Consider the following 17,622-nt stretch of genomic DNA (forward strand, 5'->3'; position numbering starts at 1 on the left):
GCATACAATTATTGAATTTAACCTTCTGGTTATATAGATAACCTTCTGGATTTGATAGATAATTATTCAGCCAGTCAAAAACTCCACCCCTAATGCCATACTGCCACAATTTTGTCAGTAAAATATTTCGGTCTATGGTCTCAAAGGCCCTCTTAAGATCTAAGAATACAGATACTACATATTTGTTTTGATCCAATTCAGTTTTAAATTTACTAATTGTCAATTGAAGTGCCGAATCACAAGAGTGTTGCTTTCTGAAACCAGATTGATTACTTATCAAAATAGCATTTGTTTTAACATGTTCAATAATTTGATCATATACAACAAGTTCAATCAATTTTTCAATTGGTGGTAGTGTATTGATGGGTCTGAATTCTTCAGCTTTCACTGTATTATTGATTTTTTGAATTGGTACAATTGTACTAACTTTAAGTTGATTCGGAATTTTACCAGTAGACAGACAAGTGTTCGAGTTAGAGTGCAACTCTAGCACAACACACTAAACTGCAGAGATTACGGTGGGCAGGGAAGAAGACCTGTTGGAAGACATAAAAAGAGATGGGAAGACGAAGTCGATGAGGATGCCAGGAACTTTCTGGGAACGCGTTCATGGAAAAGAACAGCGGTAAATCGAAATGATTGGAGAAGCTTATTGAAGGAGGCCAAGGCTCGATTTGGGCTGTAGTGCCATTGGATGGATGGAGACAGACAAGTATTGATTAAATTTAATATAATATGCCCAATTGTTTCAAAACTGTCTTTGAGAATTTTAGCGTTTAATATATCATGAACTGAGCATCTACTGTCTAATTTATTAACATACATACATAATTCGTTTAAAAATACTCATTTAAATTTATTTGTTGGAGGTATAAGTTACTATTTTTAGTACACCAGGTTTCCCTCAAATCCAAAGCTCCAACAATATTGTTGATACTTGCAACAAAGTAACTGTTGAACTAACTCCGCCTGTGGTGACAAATGGGTGAATCGAGTAGCTCAGGAGTCACCACTGCCGGTCCTAAGCCCGGATAAAGGAGGAAGGTTGGGCAGTGGGCTGACAACCCACTCCCGGAAAAAACACACTGTTACGAAACCTGAACATTTGCCTCGTAATACAGGACGGAACTTTCGGAAACGACTCAAGCTACGAAACATGGACTATGCATTTGGAAACTGGAATGTGAGGACGCTAAATAGACCAGGAGCTCAAACCGCACTTCTGCAAGAACTAAAAAGATATAAGATCATGATTACTGCTCTTCAGGAGACAAGATGGCTGGGGAAAGGTGTCAGGGACACTAAAACGCACACAATTCTATATAGTGGGAAGGAACAAGGAAGCAAAGAATGTGGAGTCGCATTTGTGGTGGATAATGATTTTAAGTCAAAAATCATCGACTTCCAGGCAGTCAGTGAAAGAATATGTAAGTTGAGAATTCGCACCCACTTCTTCAACCTAACAATGATAAACATTCAGTGTCCAACAGAAGATCAAGAGCAACATACAAAGGAAAGCTTTTACCAACAGCTGGAGATAGTATATGATAATTCGCCAAAAAATGACATCAAGATTATAATGGGTGATATGAATGCTAAAATAGGCAAGGAACCGCAGTTCTATGGCACAATAGGAAAACACTCTCTGCACAATGAAACAAGCGAGAATGGGGAGTTTTTGATAAATTTTACCACCAGTAAAAACATGGTTATAAGTTCCAAATGCTTCCCACATAAAGGCATACACAAAATGACATGGATTTCACCAGATGGAACCACAACCAATCAAATTGACCATGTGCTGATAGACAAAAGGGCAGCCAGTAGTATCTCCGATGTGAGAACACGACGAGGAGCATGCTGTGGATCAGACCATCTTTTAGTACAAACCAAATTTAGATGCAGAGTTACAAAAGAAACGAAAGACAACAAAGAACAAACAAACTGGACCTGGAAAACTGAAGATTCAGGAATGTAAAGAGAAGTTCGAACAAGAAGTCGCAAATGAGTTAAGGACGCTAGAACTGCACTCCATAGAGGGCAAATGGACTAATATCAAAACAGCAGTACTGACAGCAGCAGCGTCCACCCTGGGAAACAAGAAAAAGGAGAGAAGAGCAGCATGGTTTGATGACGAGTGCAGACAAGCAATCGAGGAAAGAAATGAAGCACACAAAATGTACATAAACGAACATTATTTGAAGTCGCAAGACGGAAAGCAGACAAGACATGTAGAAATAAAAAGAGAGCCTATGAAAATGGACAAATAGAAAAAATGGAAGAACATTTCAAAAACAACGAAATTAGAGGGGCTTACGAATACCTAAAAAAGATAAAAAGTGGGTATAAACCTCAAACAAGTCTATGTAAAGATGAAAGTGGGCAAATAATCAGTGACCAACAGAAAGTCACAGAAACCTGGAAGCATTATTTTCAGACACTACTTGGAACTCAAGTAGACATGGAAGATGAAATGGGTATGATCTACGTAGAAGAGAATGGAGTAGAAGCTCCAACCATAGAGGAAGTTTTCGAAGCCATTAAGGCCCAGAAAAACAATAAAGCTCCGGGAGTTGATGAAATACCAGCAGAACTATATAAGGTAGGTGGCGACCACCTAGCAAGTCACATCCACGCGCTCATCAGAGACGTATGGCAAGAAGAGAAAATACCCGACGACTGGAAGAAAAGTATAGTATGCCCGATCTATAAAAAAGGAGACAAACTCCAGTGCAAAAACTACCGTGGAATCTCTCTACTATGTACAGCATATAAAGTCCTCACGTATATTATAAACCAGCGGCTCCAACCACTAGCAGAAAATATTATTGGAGAGTATCAGACGGGCTTCCGACGGGGAAGATCGACACTGGATCAAATATTCACAGTAAAACAGATCTTGAGCAAAGCATGGGAACACGATGTTGATGTTCACAACGTGTTTGTAGACTTCAAACAGGCATACGACTCAGTCAAAAGGAACAAACTATACTATATATTGGCTGAATTGGCAATACCACACAAGTTAATAAGACTCATTAAAGCCACAATGGATGAAACTCAGGCATGTGTACGAATACAAAACCACCGGACAGACTTTTTTAACATTTCGCAGGGACTAAAACAGGGAGATGGGCTGGCCCCAACATTGTTTAACCTGGCACTGGAGTATGCGGTTAGGCAAATGCAAACTGGACGAGGAAATCTACTGACCAACCGAACGGTTCAACTGGCCGCTTATGCTGATGATATTAATATTATGAGTAGAACATCAACAGGAGCACAGGAAACATATGCAGAGTTAAAAACACAAACAAAAATGCTAGGTCTGGAAATTAACACAGAAAAAACAAAAATAATGACTCAGACGAGAAGAAATATAGTCCCAGAAAACATTATACATGAAGATGACATTGAAACGGTTGAAAAGTTTACATACCTGGGAGTAGAAATATATGCCGACGGATCAGAAGATGGAGAAATAAGGAAGAGAATAACGCAGGCAAACAGAGCTTATTTTGCCCTCTCCCATATATTTCGGTCAAAAAGTGTCCACCGAAATACAAAGATGAGAATCTATAAAACCTTAATTCGACCAATAACATGCTATGGCAGTGAAGTCTGGGTGCTGAAAGAAACATCCAAAAACAAACTCGACACATTCGAAAGGAAAGTACTTAGGAGAATACTAGGACCTGTGAGGGAAAACGGAATCTTCAGAAGTCGATACAACAACGAGCTTTATCAACTTTATAAGGAAACGCCCCTGTCAGACTTCATTAGATTACAAAGATTGCAATGGGCCGGACATGTGATAAAAATGGGAGAGGATAGGCTACCAAAACGAGCACTGAATGCTAGAATGCAAGGAAAGAGACCGGTTGGGAAGCCACGAAAGCGCTGGGAAGACACAGTAAACAGCGACGCACAAGCCCTTTTAGGAGTCCGTGTATGGAGAAGAGCAGCCACAGACAGGCAAGGGTGGAGGCACAAAATAAAGGAGGCCAAGGCTCAATTTGGGCTGTAGTGCCGTAGAAGAAGAAGAACTGTTGAACTGGTTAGCGATTTCTTTGCTATCTTGACATGTTCAATACATACCTGTTTCAAATTGAACATATTGAGGTGAACCTTCGGATTTAATGTTTACTAAATTTTTTAATGTTCTCCACATTTCTTTGGGGTTGTGCCTAAATCTATCTATTTTGTTAAAATAATAAAGATTTTTTTTAGTTTTTAGCAAATTAACAACTTCATTACGATATCTTTTAAAATTACTCCACAACTCCTGCTTAAACGGTTCAAGTGCTGTTTTAAAAGTTCTATAAGGATTGTCACGTAATTTTATAAGAGAGTAAACTTCGTTATCAAACCAAGGTAGCTTTAAGTTAAACCGGCAGATTTGAATAGGTGCTGTTTTATTGATTTCAATCACACAATTTAAAAATAACTCATTAAAAATCGAGTCAACATCAACAGAATTCAAATTCCAGTTATAATACATTAAATTAGTTTGAATTGTCAAAATATTACTCTGACTTAAATTTCTAAATTTCTTAACATTATAATGCTCTGTACTTTTAGTATTTCTTAGATTAACAGAAATAATGGAGTGGTCAGTTAATTTTCGTGAACATTTACTATGATATTATTAGTATTTGACAGGACATAATCTACCAGTGTTTTAGATACATTTGTCACTCTAGTAGGTTCTGTAACCAATTGGCAAATACCGTAGCTCAACATTTGATCATTTATTTTTTTGACATAAAAAGTTCTTGACAATTGATCTAAATTGAAATCGCCCACCAAAATGAAAGAGTGGTTCGTTGAAACAATAAAATCAAAAATATTATTCAGTTCTTCCATAAACCTAGCATCTGACGATGAAGGCGAATGATATATGCAACCTATGTACCAAGTTGATGTTAAAAAATTAACTTTTAAAATTACACACCAATAATTTTTGTCAAGGACATACTTTCTTACAACAGAACATCTATAGTCACTTTTAACATATACTAACAATCCACCAGTATACCTACTTGATGTATCACAACGAACACACATATAATTTTCAATTCTTATTTCATTATCTTCTATGTCCTTGGTGGTCCTGGTCTCGCTTAATAAAATAACCTTCGGATTAAAACATAACAGACTTTCCCTAATTAGATCTAAATTTTGCAAAACACTTTGAGCATTTATATATATATATATATATATATATATATATATATATATATATACAGACACATTCCAATCAAAAAACAACATTCGAGACCTAGACATAGCAGGAACGTAAATCTACGCCCAACCTGACAATGCCATTCTCAAGTTTTAATTCCCTAATTACTTTAGAGTAAGTAAGATAATGTTTATGAAAAAACAAAAGATGTAGATCATGAAAAAACAAAAGATGTAGATCTTTGAAACACACTCAGTGATCGGGAATTAAAACTTGAGAATGGCATTGTCAGGTTGGGCGTAGATTTACGTTCCTGCTATGTCTAGGTCTCGAATGTTGTTTTTTGATTGGAATGTGTCTGAAGATATTCAACCTCTCATCTTCACCGATGAGCCCATAGAGGTTGAAGAGGGCGAAACACATTTCTATATATATATATATATATATATATATATATATATATATATATATATATATATATATATATATATATATATATATATCATATATCTATATATATGTAAGGAAACGGCGATTGCATTTTATTTCACTTCGACCACCACCGATATTCTACACGACGTGTTTCGAGCTCATGTCAAGCTCTCGTCAGGAACATCTAGGTGGATGGTCGAGGTGTAACAAAATGCTTTTGGCCTTTCTGGTAATAATAAAATAACCAGACTTCAGTACACTTGGTACGACATCTATATGAATTAAACGAAAAGATTTCTCTGGTATACAGAAGAAATCTTTTCCGTAGCGGACGCGAAAATGTAAATTTCAAAGTCTTCATAAAAGACGATGAACGACAAAAGACACCTCTTTGTGTCACAGATTTGTCTACAAAGCCACGTTATTCGCTACACATTCGTCAATAACGGAGAAAAACCGTGATGTGAAAGGAAACGGCGATTGCATTTTATTTCACTTCGACCACCACCGGTATTCTACACGACGTGTTTCGAGCTCATGTCAAGCTCTCGTCAGGAACATCTAGGTGGATGGTCGAGGTGTAACAAAATGCTTTTGGCCTTTCTGGTAATAATAAAATAACCAGACCTCAGTACACTTGGTACGACATCTATATGAATTAAACGAAAAGATTTCTCTGGTATACAGAAGAAATCTTTTCCGTAGCGGACGCGAAAATGTAAATTTCAAAGTCTTCATAAAAGACGATGAACGACAAAAGACACCTCTTTGTGTCACAGATTTGTCTACAAAGCCACGTTATTCGCGACACATTCGTCAATAACGGAGAAAAACCGTGATATGAAAGGAAACGGCGATTGCATTTTATTTCACTTCGACCACCACCGATATTCTACACGACGTGTTTCGAGCTCATGTCAAGCTCTCGTCAGGAACATCTAGGTGGATGGTCGAGGTGTAACAAAATGCTTTTGGCCTTTCTGGTAATGATAAAATAACCAGACCTCAGTACACTTGGTACGACATCTATATGAATTAAACGAAAAGATTTCTCTGGTATACAGAAGAAATCTTTTCCGTAGCGGACGCGAAAATGTAAATTTCAAAGTCTTCATAAAAGACGATGAACGACAAAAGACACCTCTTTGTGTCACAGATTTGTCTACAAAGCCACGTTATTCGCTACACATTCGTCAATAACGGAGAAAAACCGTGATGTGAAAGGAAACGGCGATTGCATTTTATTTCACTTCGACCACCACCGGTATTCTACACGACGTGTTTCGAGCTCATGTCAAGCTCTCGTCAGGAACATCTAGGTGGATGGTCGAGGTGTAACAAAATGCTTTTGGCCTTTCTGGTAATAATAAAATAACCAGACCTCAGTACACTTGGTACGACATCTATATGAATTAAACGAAAAGATTTCTCTGGTATACAGAAGAAATCTTTTCCGTAGCGGACGCGAAAATGTAAATTTCAAAGTCTTCATAAAAGACGATGAACGACAAAAGACACCTCTTTGTGTCACAGATTTGTCTACAAAGCCACGTTATTCGCGACACATTCGTCAATAACGGAGAAAAACCGTGATATGAAAGGAAACGGCGATTGCATTTTATTTCACTTCGACCACCACCGATATTCTACACGACGTGTTTCGAGCTCATGTCAAGCTCTCGTCAGGAACATCTAGGTGGATGGTAGAGGTGTAACAAAATGCTTTTGGCCTTTCTGGTAATGATAAAATAACCAGACTTCAGTACACTTGGTACGACATCTATATGAATTAAACGAAAAGATTTCTCTGGTATACAGAAGAAATCTTTTCCGTAGCGGACGCGAAAATGTAAATTTCAAAGTCTTCATAAAAGATGTACTGATGTCATACAAATTCATATAGATGTCGTACCAAGTGTACTGAAGTCTGGTTATTTTATTATTACCAGAAAGGCCAAAAGCATTTTGTTACACCTCGACCATCCACCTAGATGTTCCTGACGAGAGCTTGACATGAGCTCGAAACACGTCGTGTAGAATATCGGTGGTGGTCGAAGTGAAATAAAATGCAATCGCCGTTTCCTTTCATATCACGGTTTTTCTCCGTTATTGACGAATGTGTAGCGAATAACGTGGCTTTGTAGACAAATCTGTGACACAAAGAGGTGTCTTTTGTCGTTCATCGTCTTTTATGAAGACTTTGAAATTTACATTTTCGCGTCCGCTACGGAAAAGATTTCTTCTGTATACCAGAGAAATCTTTTCGTTTAATTCATATAGATGTCGTACCAAGTGTACTGAAGTCTGGTTATTTTATTATTACCAGAAAGGCCAAAAGCATTTTGTTACACCTCGACCATCCACCTAGATGTTCCTGACGAGAGCTTGACATGAGCTCGAAACACGTCGTGTAGAATATCGGTGGTGGTCGAAGTGAAATAAAATGCAATCGCCGTTTCCTTTCATATCACGGTTTTTCTCCGTTATTGACGAATGTGTAGCGAATAACGTGGCTTTGTAGACAAATCTGTGACAGAAAGAGGTGTCTTTTGTCGTTCATCGTCTTTTATGAAGACTTTGAAATTTACATTTTCGCGTCCGCTACGGAAAAGATTTCTTCTGTATACCAGAGAAATCTTTTCGTTTAATTCATATAGATGTCGTACCAAGTGTACTCAAGTCTGGTTATTTTATTATTACCAGAAAGGCCAAAAGCATTTTGTGACACCTCGACCATCCACCTAGATGTTCCTGACGAGAGCTTGACATGAGCTCGAAACACGTCGTGTAGAATATCGGTGGTGGTCGAAGTGAAATAAAATGCAATCGCCGTTTCCTTTCATATAACGGTTTTTCTCCGTTATTGACGAATGTGTAGCGAATAACGTGGCTTTGTAGACAAATCTGTGACACAAAGAGGTGTCTTTTGTCGTTCATCGTCTTTTATGAAGACTTTGAAATTTACATTTTCGCGTCCGCTAAGGAAAAGATTTCTTCTGTATACCAAAGAAATCTTTTCGTTTAATTCATATATATATATATATATATATATATATATATATATATATATATATATATATATATATATATATATATAACAAAGGAGCACTCGTAAGTGTAGGGTTTTATCGGTCAAGTGGGTGAAAAAAGAGACAAAGAATTCAGCTACTTCATCTATTTATTGAAGACGTTTCGTCTACTGCTCAGTAGACATCATCAGTTCATCTACAAAAAGAGTGGTATAAGAAACAACATCAAAAAAGAGGTAAAAAAGCACTAGCGTTACCTTAAAAAGACATGTAGCAAAAGATAAGATGTACATAGTAAAAAAACCTTATCCATGAACCAACGTAATGTAAAAGTATATAACATTTAAGTGTATAGTTAATATTTAAAAAACTTTAGTACAGCCAAAGACAAGACCATGTGGTAACAGTCACATATAAAAAACAAGTGTAAAAAAGCCGGCTTGCTTTTTTAAAGTCAAGAATGAACCAAGAAAAAACCAGATTCACACTTCCAAAAACTTAGTAGTATTTAAGCATACTTCATTTTAACTTTAGGTAACATCATTAAATAAGTAGAATGCTAATATGCAACTTTGAAAATTTAAAGTTAAATAGTTACCAGCAGGTCATCCGAGCCCAACGGACACACAAAAGAAAATGAAGTTTGAATTATCAGGTGTAAACTGACATCTCGCCAAGAGGCAGGCAACCTTTAAAAGATTTATAACAAAGAGTGACTGACAACTGCAGTGCAGCGCGGTAAAATTTAAATTGATGTAATTAAAACAGTTATAAAAGTGTTTAAAAAGTGAAAGTAATATCAAGAAGTAATCAAGGGATGTACCTTATACCTCGTAGACAAGAATCACAGTTTATTTTAAACAAGTGAGGGCACTTCACACAATTATATGGAAAAGTGCCTACGTTAGTACTGGTAATCCAGTTAACTAACTAATATATTAGATAGTACAACAGTATAACTCCCATATATCGCAGCTCAAAAAGCAAGAAAAAATATGCAATAATTTAAGAAAATTTATAAATCAGTTTAGCAAATTGTAATTTATAATTTATATCAATAATGCAAAATTTGGTTTTTTCAAATTGATATCACTACGGTGTGAAATTAAACGTGATTTTTACACCGTAGTGATATCAATTTGAAAAAACCAACTTGTGCCTTAGCCCAACATGCAATAGATACAAAACATAAGGTGGACTTTGATGAAGCCAAGATCCTTTGCAATGAACGCAACCTGTCGAAAAGACAGTTCTTAGAGATGTGTTTCATATTAAAAACCTCTAATGTACTTAACAAGAGAACTGACATCAGTAACTTGAGTCAAATATACCATGCATTGATTTTGCAGAATTAGTTGGTATTATTACACTCAAATTATTATATTGTAAAAAAGTTTTGTGGTTTTCAGGCTTTTCCCACTTCTTTAATATTGATCTTGCGGAATCAGTCGATGTTATTACACTTAAATTATTTTATTGTAAAAAAGTTTTTGGTGGTTTTTTCAAGCTTTTCCCACTTTTTTTGATAATAACAGTTTACTTAATAGATTGAACAATTTAAAATTTTCCATAGGATAAAATTTTGCATTATTGATATTAATTATAAATTACAATTTGCTAAACTGATTTATAAATTTTCTTAAATTATTGCATATTTTTTCTTGCTTTTTGAGCTGCGATATATGGGAGTTATACTGTTGTACTATCTAATATATTAGTTAGTTAACTGGATTACCAGTACTAACGTAGGCACTTTTCCATATAATTGTGTGAAGTGCCCTCACTTGTTTAAAATAAACTGTGATTCTTGTCTACGAGGTATAAGGTACATCCCTTGATTACTTCTTGATATTATTTTCACTTTTTAAACACTTTTATAACTTTTTTAATTACATCAATTTAAATTTTACCGCGCTGCACTGCAGTTGTCAGTCACTCTTTGTTATAAATCTTTTAAAGGTTGCCTGCCTCTTGGCGAGATGTCAGTTTACACCTGATAATTCAAACTCCATTTTCTTTTGTGTGTCCGTTGGGCTCGGATGACCTGCTGGTAACTATTTAACTTTAAATTTTCAAAGTTGCATATTAGCATTCTACTTATTTAATGATGTTACCTAAAGTTAAAATGAAGTATGCTTAAATACTACTAAGTTTTTGGAAGTGTGAATCTGGTTTTTTCTTGGTTCATTCTTGACTTTAAAAAAGCAAGCCGGCTTTTTTACACTTGTTTTTTATATGTGACTGTTACCACATGGTCTTGTCTTTGGCTGTACTAAAGTTTTTTAAATATTAACTATACACTTAAATGTTATATACTTTTACATTACGTTGGTTCATGGATAAGGTTTTTTTACTATGTACATCTTATCTTTTGCTACATGTCTTTTTAAGGTAACGCTAGTGCTTTTTTAACTCTCTTTTGGATGTTGTTTCTTATACCACTCTTTTTGTAGATGAACTGATGATGTCTACTGAGCAGTAGACGAAACGTCTTCAATAAATAGATGAAGTAGCTGAATTCTTTGTCTCTTTTTTCATCCACTTGACCGATAAAACCCTACACTTACGAGTGCTCCTTTGTTATATTGGAATTGACGGTCGTACTCCTTTATGATATATATATATATATATATATATATATATATATATATATATATATATATATATATATATATATATATATATATATATATATATATATATATATATATATATTGTATTTGCGTCCCTCGTGGCTTCTGTATAGTTTTGACTCTTCGTGACTTCCGATCAATATACAGCGTGTATATTAACAAGAATAATTTCATACAGTTAGCGCTCGCTTTGGCATCCGTTATACTGGCAACAACGTACTTATAATATCAAGTAAAATATTTAACCTTGGTCGTGTTTAAGTGCAAATTTAGTTGTAGAACCCAGACAAATTCTATTTATAACTTTTGCCAATTAGGTGGTTTTGCTCGGATATACGATAAGGATTTGCTGTAAATTGTTTGTTTTCGTTTTTTTATACTCTTAAATCAGGTTAGAAAAACTTATTTCTTGGGTGTAGTTATGAATGATGTATTTTCTAAACTTTTAGATTTTCTATTTTATTTCGATGGAAGAAGATTATGGATTTCGGAAGATTTCGATGGAATAAGTTATATTGTAATATACTTAACAATACCACTATATACCCTTGACAAATTTTTATTTTTTAAAGTTAATAATTGTTTGATGAGCCTTTCGATAAGTTAGGTTAGGTATATTATTAAATTTTATTTTGATAATAATCGGTACTGTTTCTCTCTCTCTCTCTCTCTCTCTCTCTCTCTCTCTCTCTCTCTCTCTTCTCTCTCTCTCTCTCTCTCTTCCTGTAATCCCTTCCCAGCGCATCCTTATCTGTTTTATTCTTTCGAAATTTGCTATACAAGTATTTTCCATTGCTCTCTGTTTGACTTCTCTCCATCTCAGGCCAATTCTTTCATGATCTCTTATTACAGTTCTTCTCCAGCTATTATCAGGTCTTCCTCTTCTTCTTCTTTCGTCTGGTTGGTATTCGATTGCTTGTTTGGTTATATTATTTCGATCCTTCCTCAGAGTCCGTGTAATTCATTTCCATTTCCTATTTTTAATCGTGACTGTTATTTTCTTCTTGTTTTGTTCTTCTCCGTAGATCTATGTTTTTTATTTTATCTGGCCAGTATATTTTTAGGATTTTCCTCAACGATTTATTTATAAAGGTTTTTAATTTTTTGCTAATTGTTTCTTCCTGTAAATATTTTAATTTTGGTTAATTCTGATATATCGCGTGTGTTCAAGATTTTCCTTAATGCATTATGAATATATAATGAGTGCATATTGTGCCTTTACTATCCTTTTTTCTACATCTGATCTACTAGCGCCTTTTTTTCCATGGTTGATCCCAGATAATATGTAAAGTTATCTACCTCCTGTATTTGTCTTCCTTGTATTTTAATTTTAGTTTCTTGGTTGCTGTTTTTTAAGTTTTGTTTTTTTTTGTCTTTATCTTCAGGCCCATTACCCTGGAGTATTTTGCAAGCTTCTTTTGCTTATGGCTGCCATGTTCGGTTAGGGGAAAAATGTCATCTGGGAACTACAAATCCTCCAACTAGTCATGCAATTTCAATCTAATACCTGTTTTATTATTGCTTACTTTCTGCATGATCCAGTCCGTTATTATTAGAAATAATGTCGGGGATAGCACACATCCTTGCTTAACTCCGCTTTGTATAACTACATCTACTACCATTTTTCCCGCATGTTCTAGTATGGCTGTATATTTCTTGTCAAATAGTCTGATTAAGTTGATGTATTTTATCGGTAGTCCATATATTTTTAGAATCTTCCACATTTGTTCTCTGTTTATACTATCGAATGCCTTTTCAAAGTCAAAGTAAACATTATGTTTATATTTTTTGCCATTCACTAGCTTGTTCCAAGATAATTATAGAGTACAGGAGATACAGCGGTACAGGTACAAGATACAGAGGTGCTGATAGAGTACAAATGTGGTCGATAGTGGAGCGTTTTGCGCAAAAGCCTTCTTGGTTGCTTCTTAGTCTTAGTTTCTTGTCTATTTCTGGCTTCAGTCTATTCAATATGATATTTGACATTATTTTGAATGTGGCACTTAGCAGTGTTATTGCTCGCCAATTCTCGCATTTATTTAAATCGCCCTTTTTTGGTGTCTTAATGGTTACACCCTCGTTCCATTTCTGTGGGAGCTCCTGGTCGGCCCATATCTTGAGTTTGTGTAACATTTCTACTAATTTGTTTGCGCCCGCCTTTATTAAATTTATCGGAAGGTTGTCGCTTTCAGCGGCTTTGCCATTTTTTTAGTAGATTCAGTGTGTTTTGTATTTCTTCTTTCGTAATTTCAATTGTTCTAATGTTTATTTCCTGTATTACGTTATCTTCGTCTATATCTGGTGTTTGGAGTATATTTCCTCGCAGTGTTGTTTTCATCTTTGTATTATTTTATGTTCTGATTTAATTATATTTCCTTGTTTATCTTTGATTTGTTTATTACTGTTTAGTGTTTTCCCTGTCAAATTTCGGATGATATTGTACTGTATCTTCAGGTCGTTTTCTTGCGCAGCTTTTTCTGACATTTTTACCATATCATATACATAGTATCTTTTGTCTTTCCTGGCTTGCTTTTTAACCGCTATATTTTTTCTTTGTATTTCCTTTCTACTGCTTTTTCCTTCTTCGGTTGCTTCTTTTTGTAACATTTTTTTTAAGTTTCTTTCTTTCTTCTCTTAGTTGCAATAGTCCAGAAAAATAAGGTTTTTGTCGGGACACTTGACCAGCCAGGTTGCAAATGGGTTTTTTGGAGTTATACCTATTACATTATAAATACAACAATGCCCGTCACAGTTCGGACGAGAATTTTAGTAATTAACAAATAAGGGTCAAATATGACAGTTTTTCGTTTAAATCGCTACAGGTAAAAATAAGGTAATTAAATATCTTATTTAGATTATTCACCTTTTAGTAGATAAGCAAAGGTTTAAAATTTTTTAAATTTTGATCCGATTATTTGTTACTTCGGAAATTGCAAAATAAAACTAAATTTCGAAAATAAAAAAATTGTTATAACTTATAAAAAAATTGTTATAAAAATGAAATTAAGACTTTGATATTGCATGAAATGTTGAGTCAAACAGTCCATAATGCACAATAAATTTCAAGACGATTTGTCAATTAGTTTAAATTTTATTCGATTTGTTTATCACAAAGAGCTTTTTTTGCAATGTTATTGTTCAGAAAATTATAATAATACAGCAATTCTGTGGAAACCACAGGAGAGAAGAATACTTATATTTTTAACTTATTTAAAAAATCAATAAGAAGTCATTTTTAGCATTCTGAAAACATTTTACGAAAGTAGAATCATTTTTGGCTTCTAAACAATTTTAATAACCATATTAACATATTGACTAAATCTGCGTTGGGATTTGAAAAGCTGATATTTTTACACGAATTTTCAAAAAAAAAACTTTTCGCCTAGGTTAATTACGAGCAAAGTTAGCCACTTTTATTACTTATTTAATTCACAGTTACTTCTATGTACATAAAATTCTCCTGTAACAGTGTTAGTTATCATATTCCTCCGAAACGGCTTGACCGATTTTTATGAAATTTTACACGTATATTCTGTAGGACTGAAAATAGGTGGTAATCTATTATTTACACCCATACGTTATAAGGGGGGTTGCCCCCTGCCACTTTTTTATTGTTTTGGAGAAAATTGTCTACCTTCATTTTATATTATGTACCATTAAAAATATATAAAACCCTTAATTTTCACCTTTCTACCACCAACCCCTATTTTTTAATAGTTATCTATTTATTTACATCTATAAAATTCTCCTGTCATAATGTTAGTTGCCATAATCCTCCGATACCGCTTGAACGATTTTTATGAAATTATACAGTATGTCCCTGTAAGTTGTATCCATACGGAAAACTTTTTTATTATTAATTTTACGAAAAAAAGTTATTCTTTATAAAAAGCTCTGCATGGTCCAAAACCTAAGATTTAACCATCAAATATCAAATTTTTTGAATATTATACGAGGTATGTCAAAAAGTTTGAATTTCACTCAAGAGTAAAGTAGGTTTATTTTTCACAATATTGAAAATTGCTATTATGAAAAGTTGTTTGGAGTTAAAAACTGTATTCTAGTATGCAATTACATTCTTCTAATTGATAAATTTTTTTTTTAAATTATGGATAACTAACTAATTTTAGTTATTTTAATTCAGATAACTCTTTTTTTTCGTTTTTTTTTTTAATCAAAAGCAAATACTCAATAAGTTATAATGTTACATTTATATTGCACTTTAGTTTGCTCAATTTTCCTCCCGAAAAATTCCCCAACCAATTCAACCTATAAAAATTTTCCCAGGCGCTTTCAAGTTACCCTAAAAATGGGCCAGAGTACCCCAATCTCTGATTCGTCGCTCGTTGTAGACGGCGTATATTGCGTTGTCAATAATTGGGATATTCCCAAAAGTGATGATCCTATCGATCTATCAAAATGTCCCTTGGATCTATCAAGTTTTAAAAAATGTCCAAATGACTTATAGGTATTTTACAAAATAAATTCGATAAACCAATTCAGTATTTACTTCTCTATTGACATCAAAAAATTTCAGTAGGTAATATTTTTTAATACGTTTGTATAATACCTACCATTTATTTCGTAAGAATTATTTATTGTTTAAAAATTACATAATGGAGATTCCTAATCGTATTTCGGTATTCACATTATACAAGAGTCTCAAGTCTCAAGTACTCAAGTATAAACAATTTTTTAGCTGATGATGGTTGGAATATCGATTTCAAGCAGATCACATACTTTTATGTAAATATTATCATCACATGCAGCATTTCACCAGTCTTTGAAACATTTATTAATCTAAATAACTATTCTCAAAATTGTTTCATAAAAGCTGATGTGACACTTTCGTCCAGTTCTCTATTAGTAAATAAAAGTTGAATTATGGTTGTTTGGGTTAATTACTTCGCATTTATCTATATATATAAAATTCTAATTCGCAGGCTTTGTTACCGTACTCCTCCGAAACCGCTTGACCGATTTTCATGAAATTTGGCAGGTGGACTCGACCGGACAGGGAGTAGGTTGTTATCTATATCTCATAGCCGTACGTTATAAGGGGGCTTTGCCCCCCCTAAATTTTTTTTTTATTTTTCGACAAACCAATTTTTCTTAATTGTATATGATTCACAAGCAAAAGATACATATAATCCTAAATTTTCACTTTTCTATCTTTAACGGTTATTTTTTTAAAAAAATTTCGTGGTTTAACATCTATATATATAAAATTCTAATTCGCAGGCTTTGTTACCGTACTCCTCCGAAACCGCTTGACCGATTTTCATGAAATTTGGCAGGTGGACTCGACCGGACAGGGAGTAGGTTGTTATCTATATTTCATAGCCGTACGTTATAAGGGGGCTTTGCCCCCTAAAATTTTTTTTTATTTTTCGACAAACCAATTTTTCTTAATTGTATATGATTCACAAGCAAAAGATACATATAATCCTAAATTTTCACTTTTCTATCTTTAACGGTTATTTTTTTAAAAAAATTTCGTTGTTTAACATCTATATATATAAAATTCTAATTCGCAGGCTTTGTTACCGTACTCCTCCGAAACCGCTTGACCGATTTTCATGAAATTTGGCAGGTGGACTCGACCGGACAGGGAGTAGGTTGTTATCTATATTTCATAGCCGTACGTTATAAGGGGGCTTTGCCCCCCCTAAAATTTTTTTTTATTTTTCGACAAACCAATTTCTCTTAATTGTATATGATTCACAAGCAAAAGATACATATAATCCTAAATTTTCACTTTTCTATCTTTAACGGTTATTTTTTTAAAAAAATTTCGTAGTTTAACATCTATATATATAAAATTCTAATTCGCAGGCTTTGTTACCGTACTCCTCCGAAACCGCATGACCGATTTTCATGAAATTTGGCAGGTGGACTCGACCGGACAGGGAGTAGGTTGTTATCTATATTTCATAGCCGTACGTTATAAGGGGGCTTTGCCCCCCCTAAATTTTTTTTTTATTTTTCGACAAACCAATTTTTCTTAATTGTATATGATTCACAAGCAAAAGATACATATAATCCTAAATTTTCACTTTTCTATCTTTAACGGTTATTTTTTTAAAAAAATTTCGTGGTTTAACATCTATATATATAAAATTCTAATTCGCAGGCTTTGTTACCGTACTCCTCCGAAACCGCTTGACCGATTTTCATGAAATTTGGCAGGTGGACTCGACCGGACAGGGAGTCGGTTGTTATCTATATCTCATAGCCGTACGTTATAAGGGGGCTTTGCCCCCCCTAAAATTTTTTTTTATTTTTCGACAAACCAATTTTTCTTAATTGTATATGATTCACAAGCAAAAGATACATATAATCC

The sequence above is a fragment of the Diabrotica virgifera genome, chromosome 9, assembly GCF_917563875.1.
Source record: "Diabrotica virgifera virgifera chromosome 9, PGI_DIABVI_V3a".
Classification (NCBI taxonomy): Eukaryota; Metazoa; Arthropoda; class Insecta; order Coleoptera; family Chrysomelidae; genus Diabrotica; species Diabrotica virgifera.